This window comes from Agelaius tricolor, unplaced genomic scaffold (genome assembly GCF_023055355.1).
Source record: "Agelaius tricolor isolate 1412-34295 unplaced genomic scaffold, bAgeTri1.0.p SCAF_44, whole genome shotgun sequence".
Classification (NCBI taxonomy): Eukaryota; Metazoa; Chordata; class Aves; order Passeriformes; family Icteridae; genus Agelaius; species Agelaius tricolor.
Window position 1 is genome coordinate 1,464,564 of NW_027269304.1, and position 12,368 is coordinate 1,476,931.

Consider the following 12,368-nt stretch of genomic DNA (forward strand, 5'->3'; position numbering starts at 1 on the left):
TGTGAAATGCTTGATGGAAAAATGCCAGGTAGAAAAAAATGATACTAAAGTGCTGAGTAATTTATACTATCTTAACCTGCAAGAAGATAGTAAAGACCAGTTTCTAAAAGATAAAATAATTCAGCAATATGTGAAATACATAGTAATGATATTATACTGGTAATCTTTACCAAAAAATTACTTTTAGGATATTACCTTCCACAGAATAAATGCCTTGCTGCTATCTAGAATATTCTCACAGTCTCTTTTTTTTCCCCTTCTCAGGCAGTGAAAGAACATTTTATTTTTTACCATTTTCTGGCAAATCACACATTTCCTTTTCTACTGATGGAACTGTCCTGTTTTAAAAAAGTCTCATTCAGTGTAGCATTATGTGATAATTTATACTGCAATATCATAGCTAAAAGCATCTCCTTACATGTAACTTTATAACTTTTTACTTTCAGCAAAGCACAGTTATAGGAAATGTGGATACAAGAGTTCCCCAGAGTCATAAATATTACAAGGAATTGAGCCCTTGACTGGATTGACTTCAATATCTATGAAACAGCAACAATAAAATGTTTCAGCAATTTCTTCATACTGAGATTTTGAGTCAAATATTTTTCATCAGGTACAGCTTTCAATTCTGAATATTAAATTGAATAAATACGCCTAAAGATGAACAAATTAAATGCTATAAACTGAACAGATTAGGTGAAATAAGCCATGGACAGCAGTAGCTCTCAAGGGTCTTGATACATCATAATTAATTTTTAAAGTACATTATGTTGTTTTCCTGCTGAATACCTTGAGGTAAAATGGAAGAAAGCACTGGTATAAAATAAAAAAAAAAAAGGAGGATTTTCTTTTTTCTGCAGCTGAAGGATTTAACATGAGCCGTAAATTTAGTCATGGAGAGATAATTCAGCCATTGGTGGGAACAGGTTTCTGGTTTTAGATTCATCCTACTTGGTCATGAGAAGTAGCAGAGAATAAACCTTGTGAATATTTGTTACTGAGTATATGAAAACAATTACAGAGAGTTCACTCCCCACAGTACAGGTGAGACTTTTACATTATTTCGGTTTTTTTGCCTTCTTGAAAGAGAGTATTCCACTTCTAGATTTAAAGTTTGGGATGTAGATATTTATGCGGTGATGATTAAAAAAAAAAAAAAAAAGAACACCTTCATCTTGTGAGATGGATTCTTTTTAATTGAAAAAAATTCCAACCAGAAAAAAATATCTAAAAGCTGTTCAAACTTTTTTTTTTTTTTAATTAAAATTTAAAAGTTCAAAAATAAGCTGGTACACCAAATACCTGCTGGTGACAGAGGTTCAGATATTTTTCACATAAGGAATGCTGGTGAGAGCCCACACACCTCCATTATTATTACTAATAAATATGATCCATGTAAAAAAGAAACCCGGTATTATTCTCTGACACTTATTTTCCATTTTGGAATATCTCTAGGTTTTTAGGGTTATATCTTTAGGAATATCTTTAGGGTTTTTAATTCATAAGAGCAACATTCAAAGTTGTAGGGAGAAAAAAAAAAAAAGCTAATTCAACTTCTTCAAGGAATTGACCCTCATGGATTGGTCTAAGAGCTTTTGCTCGGGTTAATTAACGTGCAAATCAGGATTAAATTTGACCTTCTAATCTCACTTTGGCATCCACGAAGAGTCTGGTGAAGCACCAGCGTTTGAAAAGAGTAATCAAAAAAATTCAAAGTTTTATTTTACAAGGCCCAGACACATTGGTCAGGGTGTTGAGAACAAAGGCTGCTCAGTTTCTGGTCAAGCTCTGATTGGGGAAATGTTGGTTTACAATTTAACAGAGCGCCTGTTGTGATTATCAGAGGTGCAAATCTATAAAGGTCTGGCACCCAAAGGTGAAATAAAAGATCTGCGGTTCTGGCTTTTTCTCTAACACATTGCCTGAATAAAGCTGGAGGGAGTTCAGGAAATCAAAGTGTCAGCACAGGAGGAAGAAGATTTCTTTCAATAATAGAAATCATGTGTTTTTTCAAGTTGTTCTTTCTTTTTTTTTTTCAGTCCTGTAATATTTTACTGACAAGCCTAAAAAGCAAACTTATGTGGGAGTGAAGCAACATGATTTCTTTTGAGGAATAAGATGTAGCAGGCAAAAAATCACCCCCAATAATCAACCAAGGAGTCTTTCAGCAGTGGTGAAACACAAAATTCTCAACATTTGGGATGAAACATGTGGCTGAATCATTGAGAGACACCAAACTGTGGGGGAACCCTGGAGTTGCACCAGTTGGGTTAGGAAAGGAGAAATACTTTAAAAGCCCTGGAGGTCAACACAGAGCCAGGAACAGTCAGGAGTGATTGCAAGCGGGCACATTCCTCCATCTAGCACTTGTTTCGAGGTCAGGTGTGCATATAAACTATTTTAGTGTATTTTCTGACAAACACGTTTGCTCCAAAAATGCAAGCCCTCCAGTTTGTGCCATCTTTCTCTCTGACTGGCATTTTTAAGGTGCTTCAGAAAATTGTGTGAGTATTGATAGAAGGAGTGAGGGGACTATCAAAGGCTGCTGGAGGGAGTACTTTTCATGTGGAAATGAATTTAGCAGATTATTAGGCATGTAAATTCTGCCATAAATGTGATGTTTCCTCATTACAATTTCCCTTACCACTATTCAGTGAACTACAGTGCTTTCCCAAGACCATCTTCTGTTTTATTTCACTGCTTGGTTCCTTGGGTACAGATGAGGGCTACATGTTAATCAGGAGAAGTAAATAAACCAGACATTTTTACAGGATTACTTTGCTTAAGGTATCGTTAAAAGTTCTAATAAAACAAAACCAGGAATACTGTATACATTTTACTTACCTAACTTCCTTATTGCTCAGAAACATTCTCAGTTCAAAAGCAGATTTTGGGAGATCAATTTTCTTCCTTTTTTTTTTTTTGTTTGCTTTTTTTTTTGTTATGTTTTGTTTTCCGAGAGTTTTCTGGGGTTTTTAGGGCTTTTTCTGTGGGAATTTTTTTTTGGTTTGATTTGGTTTACGGGTTTGGTTTTATATTTTTGGGGTTTTTTTGTTTGTTTTGGGGTTTATGTGTGGGGCTGGTTTTTTGTTTGTTTTGTTTTTTGTGGGTTTTTTGTTCTGTTTTATTTTGTGCAGTTTTGCTCATTTGTTTTTGTGGTGATTTTTTGGTTTTAGTTTGTGGGCAACTTTTTTTTTCTTTTTGTTTTCATTCATTGAGGTTTATTTATTTATTTTTTATTTGTTTGGGATTTTTTAGTGTTTTGGTTTTTTGTTTTTGTTTTTTTTTGTTTGTTTTGGGGTTTTTTTGTTTGTTTGGGGTTTTTTTAGTTTTTGTTGTTTGGGTTTTTTTTAATAGAAAGTTTTCCGTAAGATTGAAGATGCAGAATGTTTTCCAGAATATTTCCAAGAGTTTGATTGCTGAAGAGGGACCTTCACTCATTCCCCCTCCTACAAAAGCAGAACCCCATCAGTCATTTGCTCACAATTTATTTCTAAAATTCCTGCTGACATTCCCACCACAGTGAAAAACATCTTTTCTCTAAGTAGTACTGATAAAGACTCATTTTACCACCAATTTTTGAGAAAGTTCTTACATATTAAAGATATTCCCAATAAAAAATGTCATTGGCAAGGCCGTGCCTATTTCATCTTGGATAGGGCACAGAAAATGCCCACTGATCATGGTGGAAGTCCAGTTTTAGAAGCAAAACAGACAAATATGTTTTCAATGAATAATATTAAGTATCCCTTGTTTATTAATACCAAATTATAGCAGCAGGACCAAAGATTGTACAAAATACATAGGACAAGTACAGTTATTGCAAGAGACAAGTCAAAACATCTGAGTTATGGTATACAGTTAAGTTTGTCTAATTGATTAAAATAGACATGAAAAAAATATATAAATCCAGCCTTAGGTATAAAAAATACCTAAATCCAGCAAATGAGGCAGAATCCAGAGATGTGAGCCATGGCTGGGTTTTGCAGCTGGTTAAGGGTCAGTTGTGTGCTGCACAGATAAATAATGATCTTTTCCAAAGATTTGAAGACAAAGTTGGAGAAAAAAAATATTTTCTATCAATTTATATTTTTATTATTATATTTTTATATCATTTATACAGCTGTCATGTCATACAGAAATACAGTAAAATCAGAAATACCATTATAGTTATAGATACAGATTATACAGAGAGCAAGAGAGAGGGATAATACATAGACAGACAGATACAAATATAGATATAGATATGGATATGCAGAGAGAGAAATATGGATATATAGATAAATACTGGGTATAGATATAGATACAGGTGATATAGATTTGAATAGATAGATGATATAGATAGATAGATATAGATGATATAGATGACATAGATGATGTAGATAGATGATATAGACATAGATAGAAGATAGAGATATAGATATAGATAGATATATAGCTACAGATATAGCTAGACACAGTCATATATGTCTCATATATCTATATGTGCTGATATAGATATCAACAGACACCCAGGAAAACAAAATCATTTATTTAGGTTGGAGAATCCCTCCCAGCCCATGGAGTCCCAGCTGGGCCCAGTCCCCACCCTGTCCCCAGCCCAGGGCTCTGAGTGCCACCTCCAGGTGACACCTGCAGGGCTGGGCACTCCAAACGCCCCTGGGCAGTGCCAAGGCCGTTCCTGAGCCCCCTTTCCATGGGGAAATTCCTGCTGTGCCCACCCTGAGCCTGCCCTGGCCCAGCCTGAGGCCGTTCCCTCTGCTCCTGTCCCTGGTCCCTGGAGCACAGCCCGGCCCCCCCGGCTGTGCCCTCCTGGCAGGAGCCGTGCAGAGCCACAAGGGCCCCCTGAGCCTCCTTTGCTCCAGGCTGAGCCCCTGCCCAGCTCCCTCAGCCTCTCCTGGGGCTCCATTCCCTTCCCAGCTCCGTTCCCTTCCCTGGCCACGCTGCAGCCCCTCCATTGCCTGCGTGAGGGCCCAGAGGGGACCCAGCCCTCGAGGTGTGGCCTCAGCAGGGCCGGCACAGGGACGGGCCCTGCCCCGCTCCTGCTGCCGCCCCAGGGCTGGCACAGCCCAGGGGCCATCGGCCTCTCGGCCCCCTGGGCACCCCTGGGCTGTGCCCGGCTGCTGGCACCCAGCAGACCCCCAGGGCCTGTCCCAGCTTCGCAGCCCCTCTGTCCCAGCCTGGAGTGCTCCATGGCGTTGGTGGGACCCAAGGCAGGACCTGGCCCTTGGCCTTATTGACCCTCACACCACCGGCCTCATCCCTCTGATCCAGCCTGGCCAGATCCCTCCCTAGAACCTTCCTGCCGTGCAGCAGATCAATACTTCCACCCAAATTGGTGTCATCCCATGGAGGAATAGAATGTAAGAGAATAGTGCAGAAGGCAGTCTCACACCTGAGGAGTTGCAGCTGTACTAATCACCAAAGATTAGGAACAGGCCTGCCCTTAATAGGCCACAGCTGTGTCCAGTAAGAAAAAGAGTGCTACAAAAGAGTGAGTTAGTTGGGTGAGGAGAGAGTTGGAGTTTGTTGGTTGTGCTGATAAGGGAGATGGAGTTTTTTGGCTGCTTTGTGACGATGGTGGAGTCGGTGCTGTGAGGAGCTGCCTATGTGGAATCACTGAGAAGGTATGGGGCTTTTGAAATAAGATGACAGCATCATCCACCCACTCACTGAGGGAGGACTTGATCTCCTCATCCAGATATTATCAATCTCAGCATCAATAAAGACATTGAATGGAAGCTGGCCCAGTGCTGGGCCCCAGGGAACACCAGAAGTGATGATCCACAGTCCCCCAACCTCTCTCTTGGCCTGGCCATCACCCAGGGTTTAACCCAGAGAAAAGTTCACCTGTACACGCTTATTCCCAACCATAAATTGGTTTTTTGCACTCCATGAGTAAAATGGGGATGAACTGCGTGGGGGGAAAAATGTTTTTCCAGTCTCTAGCAGTGTAATGTTTTATGGTTGATACCAAAGCATGAGGTCTGCCTGGAAGAGCTGCAGGCCCTGGGAGTGTGAGGGTCTGAGCTTTTGCAGACCAACATCTGCTTTCTGCAGGATAAGACCCTAAGCTTCTTATGTTGGCTGATGCTTTAGTGTTTAATCTGTTTTGATAAAGACCTCTAACATAAATATTAATATTTTATAGCATGATATTCCTTGAAAATAGCCAGAAATCCCAGAAGCATGTCTGAAATGAAGTTCCTGAAATTTTTTGAATGAGGAAGAAATTTTCAGTCATTTTTGAGAATTCACAAGAATTTTCCCATGCAAAGTCTTTGCGTTGTAATAGATTAATGTTTTTATTCTGTTGTCAAAAATCTTGACAGTTTTATAATCTGGGTTTTAATGAATATCTGAAATTATTTCAGTGAACTTGATAATTTTCTAATGCAGAACGATGCAAAGTTCACAATCACAAAAATAATTCTTCTACACTACTATTTTTTTTGAATTTGAAGGAAAATGCAAATTCTAGTAGTTGGATTTATGAAAAGATATTCAAACCTTTAGTACAAATGTACAAGTCATATGTGCATGTTTGGAGTAAGAAAGGAAAGTGTGCACAGCACTTCTAGCAAAGATATTAAAATTGACAGAAAATATGGAAACAAAATAGGAGAAATTGTTTGAGGAGTAATTAAACTTTAAAGGAAAATGATAATCAGAAACTATTTCTCTATTTCATTTGGACCAAAAAAATTGTGGGTCTCCAAGAAATGTTTTGATAAGAGTTTTTGGTTTTTTGTGGAGGAACTTTTGTGGATTTTTTTTAACTGATGTTTTTCATTTTAATTTAAATACAATCCATTGCCAAGCAATCTTGTTCAAGATAAGTTGCATTGAAATGCTGGAATGAAAGGAAGAGAGGATTTCCAAATTAAAATTTATGACATTTAAACCTGCAGTTTTGCAAAAGGAAGACAGAACTGATGAGGTCACTGGGGTAGAAAGGCTTTTTCAGATATTCGGAAAATAGAATAACACAATTAATTTAGTATCAGTACCACTCAGAAGAGTGATTGCGTCAGCACAGAATATCGAGAGTTTATTTCTGTTCCAGATTACTTTTAGGCTGCTGTAGATTAACACTCAAAGTCTTCAATTGCAGCAGGCTGTAACATTTTACAGTCTGCCTCTCTGATTTTGCACAAGTATAAAGCCAATGTAAGAACATGGAACTGGACCCCCGTGGGTATGAAAGCGTCCAAACAGCACAGGTTTGCTGCAGGTGCAGAGACCTGGATGGAAAAAAATGGACCACCACAGTCCATCTAAATATTGAGAAGCAATTGGAAGGCTTTGGGTGGCACGACTTTGAATCCTACAGCCTGAAAAATAAATTTTCCTGGTAAAGAATGTGAGGCTTTTGTGATGAAATACACGCTGTTTTTCAAATAACTGAGCTATCTCATCGAACATCAGGAATGCTTCTCTGGCCGCAGATTTCCATTTGGCTAATGACTCTCTCACATAGAGTATGACTAAAGCTGTCACTGCAGCAATGATAGCAATACATCAATAAACAACATTTCCCTGGTTTTGCTGTCTCTTCCAAGCAAAATGAAGAGATCAGTAGACTAATCACACTGCTGTTGCGGAAATGAAAATTCACAAAATATGTACAGCTAAAAAAAAAAAAAATTAAAATCTTCTTTAAGTGCCTTTTTTTTTTTTTTTGGCACTTGAAAGAACTTGCACTAACCAATACTGCTGTGCAAAGATTGTGACTTTCAAAGGCCAAAAAGACATTGGTGATTTTTGGTGAGAGTTAGTAATATTTTCATGCCTGATCACACAGATATGTAGGCATTGGTCCATGCAGAGCAGCATATTGGTCTCTCAGATCTTCATAAATACTTTATCCCAAGCTGGATAGTGTAGAGCTGCACTCATTTTGACCAGCTGGGATCTTGCCTAGATTAGCTTTCAGCTCTCAAAACTGGTAAAACATTGATATTGAGTCTTTTTGAGTACATCTTCAAGGACATTTTTGCTTAAGATTAAGAACTGATCTATGTAATATACACACTATAATTTTCTCTGAATTGCTTCCTACTCAGGTTGAAATGAAGGATTTGTTAATTAAATAAGATTTTTTTTAATGTTCTAATACATGTGAAACCCGAATTACTTAGTAGTGATTACACCCTTCACTAACAAATTCAGTTTTCAGGGACAAGGTGCTCACCTTTCAGTTTCATTTAACCATTAATTTTATTTTGTTTTATTTCTGTAATGTTTCAAGGTACAATTTCCAAAGTTATGGATTATGACTAACAAAGCCAAACTAAAAAATGTATTATTACTGAAAATATCTCTTTTTTTTTTTTTTTTCCTGCATAGGATGTTGATGCACATGACTATGAAAATGTATAAATACAGCCTTGACAATAAAACCTCACAAGAATTTATAGGGACACCACCTTTTTTTTCTCTCTCCAAATATAAGGCACTTCAGGAATTTCAGACAATTCACACTTATTTTGTCATAGCCTGGTTATTTCTGTCAGCAGGGATGTTCTCCCCAGCTCAGACCTTTGTTATTTCTGTTTCTTGTCCCGGGACTCACCTCACACCTTTGGTCTATTTCTTGTGTTCCCAGGGAACAAGCTGTTAAAAAGGGATGATGTTGGATTTAAGAGTCTGAATAAAGTAGGGCGGATATTGATGGAACATCTGGAATCATGAGGGCCAAAAAAAGCCCTAAAAAACCAAGAAGGACTTACCTGATCTTACTTATGGCATGCAACTAAAAACTAAACAATTAAGGTGATTGACTATATTATATGCTAATGAAAGATGATTAATCTGAAGGTGAAATGTTGACTTTTTTCCAAAGAAGAAGGAGAAAACAATGAAAGACTTTGTCATAGTAGATTTTGTGCTATACACAAGAAAAAGATGATCAACATTACTTTATTTAATGTTTAATGAGAAGTTTTTTTTTTTTAAATTCCTTCAATTATACTTTTCCAGTGGATAAAATGCTTTAGAGCATGGCAAGAAGAGCTTGTGACTGTGTGATTCTCAATGCGAATTGTCAGAAACAATCTACTTATTCAATCAAGTAACTACAAATATATATATATATTATATATATGCATACATAAAAAAATATGTACACATGTATATATTATATATATGCATATATAAAACTATGTACACAAATATATATTATATATATGCATATATCTATACTAAAATATGTACACAAATATATATATATATGTGCAAATAGACATATTAGATGTAGATATATTTGGATAGAAATAAAACCAGTCTGCAGTTTATCAGTTCTCCCTGATGTTAATTGGATATTTAGGCCATACAGAGAGATTGGGAAGGAATGAAGAAAAAATAAAAGGAAAGAAAAAGGAAAAAAAAAAAGGAAAAGAAAAAGGGGAAAAAAGCACTGGGCTGAAGAAAGCTAATTTCTTTCAGATTTTCTCTCTGCATGGGAGATTTGATAGCAAGTACTGCAGTTTAAAAGTCTGAGTAAATGCAAATGAAGGAGAAACTGGGACATCTGGGTATAAAAGTATATTATGTAGTTCCAAGAGGTCCAGTGGCACTTGTGTTGTGTTTAATCAAGTAGAACAAAGTAGATATTAGATCCTTGTAGACTATTTTGCTTAGCATTCCACAAGTTGTATTTAAATCTCAGTGGCCTGAATGCTAATTAATAGAACAAATTAATCTTTTTGACCCAAAGGAAATTTACAACCATGTTCTTCTCACACTTACAAGGGTATTTATGTTGACTTTCAATGGCTCTGTTGCAAAGACTGGATAAGAGACATGTGGCAGTCCCAAATCCAACATAGAGGAATCATGTTTTAATCAGTAAGGCTTTTTAGAATGTAATTGTTAGAGCAGAGCAAGGTTATCCATCAATTCAGTGTCAAAACAGTCTGACATCTCAGAGGAGATCATTTTCTCAGGAAGAAACAATTTTTTTCTTCCATAGAAGTTTGTAAATCAATACTTGTTTCCTAAAGGTACCCAGAGGTTTTCCTAATGTGTTTTGTTAATGGGCAACAAGGAAAACAAGATTGCACTGGATGCCAGATGGAAAAAGGTATCTGAATGTGAAGAAAAGGAAAATTCATTTCAATTGTTGAGGTACAAGCTGAGTTGATGAGGGCATTGTGAGTAACAAAGAGAGCTGAAATGCTCCAGAGTAAGTCCTTTGCAGCTGCTGCAGGTTGGGTTGGTGGAGAATTTCAAGGAGTTTTACAAAGCAGGAATAAGATGTAATTTCACTTGCAAAGGACCTTGAGAGAATATTTTTTTGCCTGAGAAAGGAGGGCTGGGTTTAAGCGGGGACATTTCTGTAATCTGTTCTGTGTGCAGCTGCAAAAGCTGCTCCTGCCCTCAGCACTGAGGTGCGCAAGGTGCGAGACCACTTCCCTGACGGCTCTTTGGACATGAAAGCTCTGCTGGACTTCAAGGCTGCAGACCGTGAATGATCTCCCAAATAAGATCCACGGAGTGGTGAATATCCTTCTGCTTCCATCTGTGCCCTGATCCAAATCAATTGGTTTGGTCATCCCCTAAATTTGCAGGATTTCAGCTGTTGGAGGGTTTTCACATGACAACTGCAGAAGGTTTAGCTTCCTCCCTGGCATTTTTCTGTTGAAAGCACAGAATAGTTTTGTCTTAGCACCATGTGGCATCCTGTCCTCAACTTTGCATGCAAACTCACTGATACAGGCATGCTGCCTAAATATCAATTTTTATTTTTCTTTTGGTGGGGGGAGCAGCAATTAAAAAAATTTACCACTTCAGCTTGGATGTCAGGAGAGACTGAGAAAATTCTGACATACACGGCCAAGCCGTATTTTCAGTAAAAAAATTCTACGTTTCCCACTGGAAAACAGAGCACTGATCAGTGCTGAAGACCTCAATCAACACTTAACAACCCTGAAATGCTGAGACACAGAGCTTGGAAGTGTCTATTCAGCCAGGTAAAGGTTATTATTATATGGTTCATTTTTATTTCCTCAGAAATCATGCAGTCTTTTTTGGTCTAAATTGAGCAGTTTCCATGATGGTGAATGTCCATTATTGCGTCTCAGAGGCACATTTTCTGCCCTGAGGAGGGGTGTAGTTCCTGAGGAGCCTTCAGCAGAAGGCTAAGATGTCAAGGGTTTTCATTCACGTCAGTGAAAGCAAAATCAGAAAGTCAGCTCAAGACAATCTGTACAGTGTGACCCAGAAGAAACAGATAAAAACCATCTTTTATTTTGTGGGGTTTTTTCTGCTAGAATCATACTTTTATGTAATTTGGTTTCATTTGTTAAAAAAAAACGTTCTCTGTGGGCTGGTTACAGGTGGAAAAAAGAAACGCAATTTTAATTTTTTTTCCAAAAGGCTGGCAAAAAACTGAATTTCTCTGAATTTCCACCTTCATGAATAAGCCATACTCAAAAGACGTATTTCAGCTTATATCATGAAAAAACCCCAAAACCAAATCAAACAACCAAACAACCTAAACAACCTGAAAAACCCCAACCAAATAAAAACAAACAAAAACTGAGGGGGGAAAAAAAGAAAGAAAAAAGAAACAAAAAACCAACCAACCAAACAAACCAAAATGAAACAAAAACAACAAAATAACAAAAACAAACAAGCAAAACCAGCTGGGATTTGCTTGGTCATACTTTTACAACCATGTTAGCCCCCCTTATTCTAACTTGTGTACATAGAGAATACCAGCTGTAGTCTCTCTATTTTTCCTCAAAAAGCGAGACTGTTCTGAGTAGTGCAGAAATGGTTATTGAGTAGTTTTCTGGCCTAAAGGTCCTCCTGAAACTCTAAACAGAGCACTTTGTCATTAAAACATCACTTTCTTCCAATCGGTTTGTCTGTAAGATGTGAAATGTTGGTGGGATTGTTTTTCTTTCAGCTGTAAGAATCAAGATCAGAGAACTAAAGAATCACAGAATGGTTTGGGTTGAAATGGATCTTAAAGCCATCCAGTCCCTTTCCTCATATCCCAGTGTTATTTAACCCATTATTTTCCTTGGCAGAAGTATCTCTTGAAACAGAGTCTGCTGGTAACTCATAAAAAATGCACCACTCAGCAGCCAGGCCACAGGAACAATCACTCATGGTACAGAGCCCTCAGCCAAGATAGCAATTTTACAAGAAATTTTTATCAGCATTACTATCTGGATAGTCTGCCCTAACAGAATGCAGCAGAGTAATTAAACCGAGCAGACTGCCAAAGCACATGTTAATTAACTTTGGTTAACTTCTTCCAGTATTAACTGTGAGAGTGACATCATTTGAAATAATTAGGCATCAGAGACCTCTAAAAGTACATCAGCTTGTTCATTCTCTAATGCTTTGCCCTTGCC